We start from the raw sequence: 14,106 nt of genomic DNA on the forward strand, positions 1-14,106 counted from the left end.
TATAATCTGCTGTTTAGTCATTTTGTATCCTCATATAGATGTGCTGATCATTCCTTATTGATTTCATTCAATAAGTTACATATAATCCGCTGTTTAGATGATTTTGTATCCTCGCATGGATGTGATGATCACCCCTTGCTGGCCCTGCATGGCCAGGTGGTGAGGGCGCTTGACTCGCAATCTGAGGGTCGCAGGTTCGACACCCCGTCCCACCAGACATGCTCGCCCTTTCAGCTGTGGGGCGTTATAATGTGACGGCCAATTCCACTATTCGGTGGTAAAAGAGTAGCCCAAGAGTTAGCGGGGGGTGGTGATGACTAGCTGCCTTCCCTCTAGTCTTTCACTGCTAAATAAGGGACGTCTAGCGCAGATAGCCTTCCTGTAGCTTTGCGCGAATTTCAAAACAAACAAAAAACTGAGTCAGTGAATCTAATGATGTAAGATATAAAATACCAAATACCAAATAGAAAATGGTATAAATTTTGTGGGAAAAAGAAACTGAGTCAGTGAATCTAATGATGTAAGATATAAAATGATAAAGGTGTAAACACTTGCCACCTAGCCAAAGTTATTTAGTTATTTGATCCTCTAGCTTAGACGAATTTTATATTATCTAATGTACACGCACTGTCTCAAAGTTTCAATTGGAATGCTAATGATATTTTCATTCTATGTGATTTATAAGTTCTAGATCCAGAATGAACAGAATTATTTTGTTTTGTAAAGATAATAAAACTTAGAAGTAAGAAGAGTCTGTCCTTATTATTAGATATTCTCAGGACATTTTATAAATCGTTATTAACTTATTGTGTTGTATTAGTTCATTTAGTATTTTTTACTCACTATGAACATTTTCCTTGTTCGTTTTTTGATATTTTTGATAAACAAAAATGTACCGAGCTTAAAAATAATAATTTGCTATTTGAAGTATATATATATCCCACTATTTTGATTAAATATCATCCATGTTAAAAAGCTTTCTGTTTTGGTGTTGCTGTCTAAAAGCCATAAAGGTAATAGCAGTTCCTATATACTATTGCACGTGTGTTCACAAAAGTATTCAGCATTGATATTACTGTTTTTCTGACGTTGTATTATTCTCCTCCCCCCTTTTCACTGAGTTTATTTCATAGCCAGTGTCTTTTCTTACAATAATGTTTATTTTAATTATTGGTTGTGGAGATTATTTTCTTTTTTGTTTACATGAAAACTTTCTATCCAAATTTCTCTAATGCTAACAGTCTTACTAGGCAAATGCTTACGGGAAAATTTATGTACAACCAAGATTCCCGTCCAAATTCATATCTGTAAAATCACACTGGCTACGTATTTTTTTATTTTCTTGAGTCCTCTGTAGGGTAAAATACATAAAGAATATATACTTTAGTGAGAGGATATGAGTATCAAGACATAGATGACAATATCAAGATATATCAGTACTTGTTGCTACAGGTAGTTGAAAAGTAATTTTGTATACAACCTTGGGCGATCAAGGTCACGTGGTTTTAATTAATGAAATAATTAATTATAAAGATGGCCTGCAAAAATGTTTACACTTTTACCAAGAGGAGAAAAAGTAGCGTCTAACAGACATTAAAAGAGACATCTACAGGCAGCATCGAGGTCGACAATTAATATTTTAAATTATAACTTCTTTACAACTAAACTTGTCCAGGTTTTTAGAAAACAATAGGAGCTTTAAAAACACTGTCTGGATCTTTAACAATGCATTCCATTTTGAAACGTCTAGAGAATTTCTTTGTAACGTCCCATATTTATCTTCAAAGTTTGACACTGAACTATTTATTTCTTAGACTAAACACATTATGTGCTGAAAGAGTTTATATTTGGCACACGTCAAAGAAGTGTCCTGAGCTTTTGCTTGCTCTTGGGAACAAATGTGGCCCAAGATAAAACAAAAACCTCGAAAAGGATACTTAGATTGGCTCAAACAATAGGCACTTCTACGAATATACAAAGCAATAAAATATATTCACACACATTCAAGTACTGCAGTTAAAATCAAAATTAGAATATGAATTTCTAAGCAGATTCTATTCTCCGTCTATTTACAGCATAAAAACCAAAATTGTTCACAGTGTGCACAGTACTGTTAGGATGTTATAATGCTCCAAAAAAGAAAAATTTAAACAAACACAAGACTGATCACATAAATCAATCTCTACTTGTTAATATGACATTTTTAGCACACTGAAATTACAGAATATCTCTTAACAGAAAATGTGTAGAATATGTGCTCGTGTTTTTAACATAAAATGAAAAGAAAATTAGTAAGTAGACAATAACTTGTCAGTGAAATAAATAAAAAACTAATATGAAAACAAGGTTAATATTATGTACTCATTATTTAAGAGAGAAAAAGATAAACAACATTAATGTATAAAATGTAATAATTAACATTAGTTTTGTGATTGATGTTATCCACAAAACTACTTAAATGAGCTATCTGTGCTGTACCCCCCGCAAATATCGAACCCCGAATTTTAGCGTTATAACTCCTCACACTTATCGCTGAGCCACCGAGATTTTTTATGTACCCTTTATAATTGAATATTTAAATAGATAACTCTGCGTCATTCGTGTAAGTTTTAACTTTCATGTGACTATCATATTATCTACTATATTTAGTATAGCCATTTTCTTCAAATTTCAAATATTTTGCTTTGAATTTTCAAAACCAACAATGTAACACATCTACGGTATATTTTAATACGATAATGTCAACAGACAAAAGGCAACAACATCAACAATGTATACACCGTAATGGAGAAAGCAGTAACCTCAACAATGTCTACATGTTACAGCAGAAATCAACGACATCACCTAACTCAATAATGTTTACGTGTTACAAGAGAAAGCAACAACGTCTTCATCGTACAAAAGAAAGCGACAATGTCAACAATGTATACATGGTGCATTAGAAGACGACAACATAGATAATGTATACATGTGTGATTAAATTTAGTCGTTTATTAAAATGATGTTAAATTCAATTTATCTAAACAAATAAAAGTTACACTATTCAGAATAAAGTGAACGCTAAGGATAACTTCATTTAAGGTGAATTGCTTTGAGTTATTTTTCGTTACTCTTATATTGAAAGCAATACTCACAGACTCTAAGATAGAGAGGATATATATAACTTATTTGACACTTCAACAGGTGAGAGAAATCTGGGAATATTGTAGGGTTTCTGTCGTAACCTGCTAATTTGCAAAGATTAAATCTTTTGTTTCTCCAAAATCGTTAGTTTCTTATGCCTGAAGGTTTATTCTCAAAACTATAGTTTGATTAAAAAATATCAAACGTCAAAACAATGATATTTATTTTCTTAACCTTATTTTGTGATTTGATGTATTAGAAAATCATACTGCACGATGTTTTATACAAACTTGTCTTTGGTTTCATGAATTGATTATTTAGTCCTGAGAAGGTCTTCCCTTACAATGCATACATCTTCACATTTTGATACACAACTCATGTAATACTTACCTTTCTCTTCCATGCTTGTTCGCAATAGCAGTGAATGGGGCAGAGGTCTAGAAAAAAGGGTGGTCTGGCAAGTGCTGTCCATTCCTCTTTTTGTTGCTAAGTGTCATTAGCAGTTTATTGAAGCCTAGCACATTTTCAGGTTGACAGTAATTATATGAAATATTAACATATTTTTGGAAGTCTATATATTATTATCTGAGTTTTTTATTATTTTATTTCTAATCACCAATAGGAAAGTACAAGTTCATAATGACTTTAGAACCGATCAGACGTCAGGAACTCGATAACAGAAACATTTAACTGGTGTCAGAACAAAGTCTTTACCAAAAAAAAAGAAAACAAAAAAACAGTTCACCGTTTTCAATATCTGTCTGGATCTCCATTGACATATCGCTTATTAATGAAAGCAGTTGAAATGTTTCTCTAACGGGCAACGAATGTTTTGTTATTTTGGAATTCCAGCACCATCATTTTGGTCCCAGAAACTCACTCACTTTAATAACCAACAGCGTTCAGGAATTTCCTGTATACCCAGCTGGAAGCATCTTATTTTACGTTCTACGTCTGAAAATACACAGACAAAAATATCACAACAAAAGCATCAAAGCGTATAATAATGTCATTGGTATTGGATGCCGAAAATAAAAGTACGTTAATTGTGATTTATTTCCTATAAATTTCATTAATTTATTTATATATACGTAAGCTAGAAATATCAGTGTAGTCGTCGTATCAAATGGAATTCCGTATGTTAGTCTTTTTCCCCTATAATTCCACGCCTTTAAATATTATATGTGTGACTTAGAAAATAATAGGGCTAAGAGAGAAAGAGAAAGATAGCTTCGTACTAGTCCAGCGGATATTGCAGTCAGTAATATAAATGCCATTATTTCAAGGAGTAGGATCCATGCGAGTCTGATGAATCAACTAGTGAAAAATGATCTGACACGCACAAATCAGATGATACCTTTAACGTATGACTCGGCACTAAATTAGAGGTAGCATCCTACGCTTGGGTGTCAGCTTTCCCGCAGTTCTATCTATATCTTGCTGTCTATGATCTATGGCAAGTTTTTACTGCCCTGCTTTCCTACACAAAACTCTACTGACTGTAAACGGAGCAGCTTCTAAATAGGAGCTGGAGAATCATTCAAGTCTTGTTTTCCAAGTTTTATTACATTCGCAAAAACAAATACTTTCGTAGCAAAGAAGGCAATACCTTAATACCAGCAGAGGTTGCTTTATACATAGAAAACGCATACCTTTTTCATTGTTTACATTTCTTCTCTAAAGAATGTATATATATATATATACACATACATATATATATTGAAGAACAACAGAAAGTTTATTAGTTATTTGCCTCTGACTATTTAGCCTTTCATACTAATGAAAAAAGTATAAGTAACATTTGAATATTGTTTTAGTAATACCAAGTGCATTTCCCACAACATATCACAACTATCAAGTCCTCAATGAGAAGAGATAAGGTTACTATAAATAAATAACAATAATGAAACAATTTGCATAATATAAGCAGGACGTTAATGACAAGGAAACTAACAACACTACACGCTATAAACAATATATGATGGATAACAACAATAATAGAACAAATTTCCTAATAAAAAATACATAGTGAAACAGAGAAAAGCTTGTTATTGTTGTATTGTGGACAAATGTATAATATACTTTTATCACTTATTTGCACTAAAAAGTTTGTATATGATATTTTATAAGCATTTGTTTCCACTTTTTGTGTTCATTTAAAATGAATTTTGCAAGATTTATTAATTTAAATCCGTAAATGTGTCAAAGAATAAAGCGACGTATCTAAGATTGTACAGTTCCCTGAAACTAAAACATATGTAATATGAGAAATAATTATAGAGATGTTGAAAGAAAAAAAAACTGTTTAAAATGCAAATATTATGGATTGCTACTACCCCATTGTATGAAAATGACCTGCAATGAGGTATTGACAGTTTACACTGTGATTGGCTATCATCAGCATATTGCCTATAAAAGTACAGGCAGTAGTACTATTCCCAGCAGCATTGTGTAACTGAATTCATGGTTCCTAGCACAGAAATACCATTTGACAAAGGCTCAAAAATTAAAGTTTTTCTGGTGAAGGCTACTCTATACAACAGATTGCGGCTATGTTTCGTGTTTCTGCAGGAGCTGTATGAAAGTGAAGATGTTGAACGAAACTAATACTGTTCATAACAAATTTGAAGGCCCAAATTCTACAAGAGTGATTTTAAGTAACTCAGTGAATGTTCTTTATGTGACGCACGCCAATCCAGTAGAGATCTCACCAATGAATTAGCTGTAAGTACTGGTGTTAAATGTACCTTCAGAACAGCGAGATACACAAGAAACAGTATTATTATTATTAGCCTGAATGGGTGTGTGTAGCTAATAAAAAAAAAATTATAATAATAAATACCGCTTCGGGGAGATAACCAAACAAAAAGACTGAATTGTATATCAGCATTCAAACAATGGGATGAAAAAAGTTATAAGGGGGCGCTTCTTATAGATTATCTAAATTCACATTGTTTGGCAACAAAGAATGATAGTTTATATGATGGCAGAGAGGAGAACGGTATCACAGTTAGCGTATAAGTCAACAGTGAAAACATGCTGAGAGACCAGTACAACTATAGGCATATCAACCAATGATGTTGGAAGTCTACACAAAAGTGATGGCACCAAGACTGCTGATAGGTACATACAGATTTTTTTATACTTAATTTTTTTACCTCAGAAACAAGATTTTTTGGCAGGGATTCATCATAGAACAGATTCAGTTCTTCATGATTTAGCCTACGTTAATCGTTAGTAACTCCTCTTAAAATAATCTGGCAAAGAATTTCTTAATTTACATCAAATCAGCTGAAGCCAATTGAGTAGATGCTTTGAAAACATGCACTTCAGACTAATATTTACCAGTTAACTTTTTTATTTTTGTTCTTTTGTAGCATGTTTAGGAACGATGCCTTCATTTTTGTTATAATACAAAACATTAAATATCCCAGGTTACGTTTCTTAAATAAATAGGTTTTTATTTCGTAGATATGCTAGAAAGCCCACCAACATGTTTTAGTTCAATATAACATTTCATAAATTAAAATATGAGAATAATATACATGTGATATTTAAAGCTCATGTATTTCTATACACAAAAATATATTCAGTTAGTTCAATACTGAACATTTACTATCGTGAAAAGACCAAAATCCAGGTACAATGACAAAATTCCATATAAAAAACACATAAGATCATTGTGCCAATTTTACAAACATATATATTCCTTGGATGTCCCTTCTCACTATACAGAGTTCAAGAAGTTCAGCTATAGATGGCTGAATAAATATTACAGCAATAAAATAAGTAACACTTCTCACTTAGAAATATGGAAATGTGGAGCAAATGTACAACATCCTTTGAGTTGAAAATTCCATCCTTACAAAATGGAAAGTATCTTTAGTCCTCTCAAATTAAACTTAAAATTTGAACTATCTGGAAGTAAATATCAACTTTTGAGGTTTATGTAACCATCTGGGGGCTGAAAATTCTGCCCTATTAAAAGGGTAGTACTTTAAATTCCCTAAATTATTTTACCATTTAAGCTGAATTTTGAATTCCAAATCATTTTAAGGCAGAAATAGTTTTAGTTATGTATTTTCTTGGTTTATTTTTCAATTATGCTTTCTAACAACTTGGTTTTTGTACATTATCAATAAATATATAGTTAACCGCATAGGCGACAAAAATATCTAAATTAAAGAATAGATTAAACAATCGCCAAGTTTTTTATATTTTCTTATTTTAAGAGAATGACGTCATCCTCTTAAAATGAAATATAAAAAATTGGCGATTGTTTAACCTATTCTTTAACTTTGTACATTGTTGTTTACTTTTAATTATTTCTTCTAACAACTTGGTCCCTGTATATTATTGGTTTATTCTTCAGTTATGTCTTCTAATAATTTGTTGTTGGTTTTTAACATTATTAGTTTATTTTTGAGTTATGTTTTCAAACAATGTGTTGTTTTTTTTCATTATTGGTTTATACTTCAGTTATGTTTTCTAACAATTTGTTTTCTTTTACATTATTGGTTTATTTTTCAGTTATGTCTTCTAATGTCGTGTTTTTTTGTACATTATTGGTTTACATTTCTGTTATGTTTTCTCACAACATAGTTTTGTGTACACTACTGATTTACTTTCCCGTCACTCAAGATTAATATTTTTACTTGTATTAAGGACTAGGATTCTTACAGAAAACGAAACATTTCCATGACAATGAAAATTGTTGGTTTGAAAGCCTAACTAAATATATGTGAATTTTAGATAAGAAAATTATAAACTTAAAAAACTTTGAAAACCATTTATTGTACGCAACTGTAAAGTACATTTTCATTAAGAAATACTCATCACATACCTGTTGCCATTTTGAGAGAAAAAAACTTTTAAATAAAAATGATTTACAAGGAATATTAAAAACAGCATTAGAACGCACTGAAAAATAGCTTTTTAGGTAAAAAAATAAAACTACAACTTTCCAAAGGAAAAAGGTTACATGTGGTACGTTTATTTATTTTGATTGTTTTTCTTGGATTTTTGGCGGGAGTTTAAAGCTCCAAAATTAACATACTCTAAAAATGCAATATATATATATATATTTTTTATTTTTGACGAAATTCGATATCCAAAATCCAGCACGACAAAACAACTGTTGCTACACCTGTTAAAAACATCAGCAGGAGAAGTCAATTCCACAACTTAAATAATTTGTCATATTTTTATGTTCAATGATTGCCATTTCTTCATCTTTATACTGAATTAATAACTGGAATTGGTGTCTTGGTTCCTAATAACAAATATTACACATAACTGGAATATATAAATTTCATAAACTTACAGTTGTTCATTCCACAAACAGCTGAAGTGTTTTTGTCCCATGAAATTTACACATTTACATTTTGTTGCAACTATTAAATAAATAGAAGAAAACATATCAGTTAGCCACTTTCATTCATCGAGTTATGTCTTGAGGTTAAAAAGATATTAACGTGATTTAAACTTTTGTTGAATTATTGATACAAAACTATCACGTGTTCCTTATTATCTTAACACATACTCCCAACAATACTGGCGAGTAGTATTCACTTCTCCACACACACCTGTAGTTCCAAGATTAATTATAAATATACAATTAACAATACTGGCGAGCAGTATTCACTTCTCCACACACTTGAAGTTCAACGATTACTTGTAAGCATACAATTAACAATACTGGCGAGTAGTATTCACTTCTCCACACACCTGTAGTTCCAAGATTAATTATAAATATACAATTAACAATACTGGCGAGCAGTACTCACTTCTCCACACACCTGTAGTTCTACGATTAATTATAAACATACATCAACAATACTGAAGAGTACTACTAATTTCCTCACACACCCTTAGCTTCACAAATAATTATACACATACAATCAACAATACTGGCGAGCAGTATTAATTTCTCCACACACTTTTAGTTTCACATTTAACCTCACAAATTGTTTAAAATATTGTTAGTAAAAATTGATTTAAACATCATAAAAAATTAGTGGCTTTACGGATGTATTTTTATCTCATTTGTAACCCCGGTGAGTTAACAGTGAGTTTACGGACTTGCAACTAAAATCCGGAATTTGATTCCACGCAGTGGATAGAGCATAGGTAAATCATTGTGTGTAGCTTTGCACTAAAAAACACACACTAAAAAACAACTTATCACATTCATTATGGTCAACAGTTCCAGTTGTCACTAAAAAAAAAGAGTAGAATTATTCATACAAATTCCATATTTTGTTCAATATAAAAATATATTTTATATCAATTTACAAATTATAAATTACATAAGCATATTCTGACTATTCTTTTATTATTAATTTTGGTTACTTGATCAATGAAAGATTTTATAATATATAATTTAAATGAGGGTAAAAATTAATGAATGTTTTTCTGGTTTAACTTACATGTATATTTTCAGATAGCATAGTGTAGTATTTCTCTAACTTTTTTATTCACTGACCACTTGATGCTTTTTTATATTATCTCTACGGAGCACAATAGGATCTATACAATATGCTACCACATCCTTTCAGTATTTATGCAACCCCAGACCACCCAAAGGGAGCCCGTGGACCACGAGTAGTGTGGACCACAGATTGAGAACCGGGTGTAGTGAAAGCTAAGTGTAACAAAATTTAATAATAAAAAAAAATGGAACATCGAAAACCTCAGTACTACTAACACTACTATTAAAATCCACAGAAAGATAACGTGTTGGAAAGCTGTATGGAGAAATGTAGATACAAATAAATACATATCGTCGCTAACTGGCTTTTCCTTTTTTACTAAACATACAATATCAAGTAATAACATAAACACTTAGACATTTTTTAAACAAACTCACTTTTTTTAAGATCCCATGAAGACATTTTGCGAATCCTTTCCACCAGAGATGTAGACTTTTTTCTTCCTTTTAACAATAGTTAATAGGGACTCCATTAGTTCAAATTTGAATTGTTTTTTTTTTTCATTTTAATAAGCGCATCTGTTCTCTAACTTCTTATTCTATCTGAAAATATGTGAATAAAGCTACAGTCATTCACAATGTATGAGAACTTCAGAAAATAGTACGGCCACCTAGGAGTAGCACTGTAAACTAGAACATTTCTGTCACATGTCTTCTCTTATAAATCATGCCACAGAAATGATCTTATCAACGACCAAAATCATCATAAGACATAAAAACAATTATCATAAGACGCTATGCAGTAGGTATCCCTGTTAATACGCTGTCCTGTTCTCTCATTTTATTGGATAACCTGTTGGTTAAATTACCCCACAGTTTTCATATATAAAATACACTAAAGAACATTTTAGAGCGTAAGATATAATATGAAAAGCATTGTGTGTTGATCTCAGTGGAGATTTCAAACAATTACATTGCTCTACGGAACTTTTAACCATATTATTTACAAAACGGAAGTTCTCAAAACTATATTAGACATTTAAGGAGTATCTATGACTTTCAAAATTATTTCTTGACTAGCTGGAGTACCCGTCTGTTGGACGGGTGAAATAAAAATGTGTTTATAACAAAGGATAGGAAACTGTGCTTCTAATTTTTTTCTTAATGTAATAAATATTACAAGTGCAATAGAAAATGCATAAAGGTATCAATACTGAAAAGAAAGATATACTGTTTTTGAGAATTCTATCAAATGAAATTAGGTGGGGATACAACCCCCCTTCATGACCTTCCTCATGTCATCCTGTATCACTATATCAAGTTTGGTGCTGATTGATCAAGAAATGTGGAAATATATAAGGAAGAGACACAAACACATATTGACGTTTGTTTATATAGATATGTGGTGACTATTTCATTATACATATATTGTCCCCCCCAGAGACTTAGCGGTAAGTCTAAAGATTTATATGGCTAAAAACCGGGTTTTGATACCCGTGATGGACACAGCACAGACAGCTCATTGTGTAGCTTAACAATAAGCAAATAAGTATATATATATATACATATACAACCATAAAAATTTAAAAGGAAATATCGGTAAATATCTATACATTTTTATTAATCGAATAAATATGTGTATATACACATATATTTCGAAAATAAAGCAAGACCATACTTCTACGTGTTGGAACTTCTGTCATTACTGAACGTTATGTCTTTTATAATATTTAAAGACCACTGTATTCTTCTCCAAATGTTATGAATGAAGTTAGCCTAACAACTATTATTTTGTTGCTCACAGGCTCTGTTACCTTATTATATGAACATTCAGCTGCCTTTATCTTTATTAACTTCTATTAGTACTAGAGTCTAAACATGCATTGTAATACGTATATTTTCTTTTTTTTCATATTTTTAATTAGTTACCACTAAGTTGGTTGTTGAACATCCATGTTCTAAATTTGTATATTGCATGTAGAATTACACACAAACTGTTCGCTACCTTAAAACACGTTTCTTTTATGTACAAGCTTTCATCCCTCTTACCGGAGCCTTCATTGGGTGACAATGTTAACGTAAAGAACAGTTCGTGTCTAGTTTTACGTATTAATTCATCTACGTTATGAGTCTTAAAAAACAACTCGTACGTTATATTTTGAACTATATCAAAATGTACTTTTATGTTATATACAAGGTTAGGGAACCGGGATTGCCCAATGTTAGTTAAATTTGCCTCCATGTTCAACATGATCATCAAAATCTATTGGCAGCCGGAAATAAGTACTACAATTGAAACAGTGACGGTATATATATATATTGGTGACATTAGGTTTAGGCCTAACTTAAGTAGGACGTAAAATCTAACGTGCCTCGTCAGTACCGGATATAGCAGATATAGTGTGGTTGACATATATTATTATCCATTCTCCCATATTTACACTCATAAGTTATTAGAATTACTCATTCTGTCTTCTCCCATGCTTCAGGAGCATGAAGACTTAGTTTACTGGTTCGCCGGTTTTTCTGAATGGTAAGTAAAGTTAAATCAAGTAAAAATAAATAACAATAATAAAAAAGTGTTGTTAAAATAAACAAATGATATTGTGTCATTAATCAATACCCTATTTCTGATCTGTAAATGACTCTAGTTCACACCAATTGTTTGTGTAATTTGATAATGATAATATGAATAATGTCTCAACCACTACCGTATCTATCGTATCCCAGCCGGCCTGATGAGCTCTGGTGTTGAGCGAAAGCCCTCATCGGCACTGGATATAGCAGATGTAGCGGGATTAACATATTGTTGTACACTTTTACTCATAACTTCTTAGAATTAGTAAGATGTCATAACTTAGTTTAGGTCTTAATATCAGCAGATGCTGATTAGAATCTAACGTTAGTTGGACGTCCTAACTTATTATGTAAACTCTTGACTAAGAGTAGTAGAGAAATATTCAATATCAACTTATGGTACAATAATGAAACATTTGTGAAATCAAATAGCTTCAGTTGGTTACATACATACCTTCAAGCTTCAGCTTGTAGTGTTTAACAACGTCGTCATATCTCTGGCTCAAATTCAACCATTCAACACCACGTTTGAGTTTAGATCTCGCTCAATTTTCGTCGGTCATAACACGACAAACACGTTAGTGTTTCAAGTAATAATAATAATAATGGCGGTGATTTCTGTTTTTAACAGCTGCTTTTTTCTGAAAAAGATACATAAACAGAACAAACATTAATTTGTTTCATAACAATTAATCAAATTGTCTAGTGGCCAATTTTAGACTATTATCAGAACCTCCGGTGATGTTATATAGAAACAGAACAAGGTCGGACAACGCAACCGTTCTTATTATGGTTTTCAACCCTTATAAGACAATTCTACGCTTATGCTTCATATTCATCTCTGTTATCTTTTTAATATTTCTGAATTGCTGGTCCTGTGGTAGAGTTCTGTATTCCGGAGCAATCGAGTCGGGTTTGAATCCGTGTGTTACCACAAAAATATTTCCCTAACTTTAAGCTATGAGTACGTTATAAATCAATGCTTAAGCGTAGATGGTGGGTGGAAGGATGCTGTTTTCCCTCGGTTAATAACTTAAAATTTGGTCTGGAGGCAAAGGGTCTTATTAGCCTTGCCACAAATACAAATACAAGTGCCTTTTAAAGCGCGCATAAACCCTGAAGTGTGAAATTCCACCCCTTTTTTTGGGAGTGTTTAGACTGAGATAAATGTGGTGTTACTAAAGTAGGAGTTAACTTTTTCGAGTTTTTGATAATCGTGTTAATGAAATAAAATAGCATTACAATTACATATACCTACTGTAATTTAATAAATGCTCCACACTTCGAAAGTATTGCTGCATTGACAAAACATGACTTAGATGTGAACAGTCATGTACCCGTCTTATGATATAACGAACACATTTCAGAGTTTACCTAAGCCTAACTTGACACGTACACGGTGTGCTTATTGACTCAAACTTCATTGAATATCAGGATCATTTTCCGTGCTAATACGAAATAACAGACTTTCCAGGCATTAGGGGGAGAACTACAGTGAAATAAAACTATTCTATTAAAAAGGAGAGAGAGAAGATTAGGTTACGTGTAACAGCTATCTTTTGTCTGAACCAGAATAATATTAACCCATATAATTTCTCCAGATGACGCGTAACGAGTTAGAAAAAATTAAATGCAGATTATTAATCGCACGTTATAAGAACGATATATATATATATTCTGATATAGTGGCATCATTGCGCAGATGCTACCTGTGGCGACATGGATGACGTGTTTGAAGGATGTATTTTCATTGGTCACAGTAATGCAGACTATTCGACAAGACAATACCACCGCGGGTAAACATATAGCTCGAAGAATATGTCATATCCATTTTCGTGTAGCAAAATGACAAGAAGTGCAAATTTCGGGGTAGACAAATTTCAAAAATGATTATATGTAACTTGGTGAATAGCATCAGCAAGGGATGTTTGTTTGCTTTATCCCACAGAATTTATACCATTTTCTATTTGGTATTT

General features: G+C 31.9%; 1 protein-coding gene across 1 annotated transcript in view; it reads right to left on the reverse strand.

The window, feature by feature from the left end:
* The window catches only part of LOC106478548 (sal-like protein 1), a 201,838-nt gene that overhangs the window by 175,339 nt on the left and 12,393 nt on the right, over nucleotides 1-14,106 (reverse strand). The window contains exons 2-3 of the mRNA XM_022382154.1: nucleotides 12,585-12,771; nucleotides 9,992-10,057 (exon numbers count right to left, since the gene is read on the reverse strand). The gene's annotated coding sequence lies outside the window, so the exon portion shown is untranslated. The remainder of the gene's footprint in view (nucleotides 1-9,991; nucleotides 10,058-12,584; nucleotides 12,772-14,106) is intronic.

This window comes from Limulus polyphemus, unplaced genomic scaffold, assembly GCF_000517525.1.
Source record: "Limulus polyphemus unplaced genomic scaffold, Limulus_polyphemus-2.1.2 Scaffold223, whole genome shotgun sequence".
NCBI classification, from domain to species: Eukaryota; Metazoa; Arthropoda; class Merostomata; order Xiphosura; family Limulidae; genus Limulus; species Limulus polyphemus.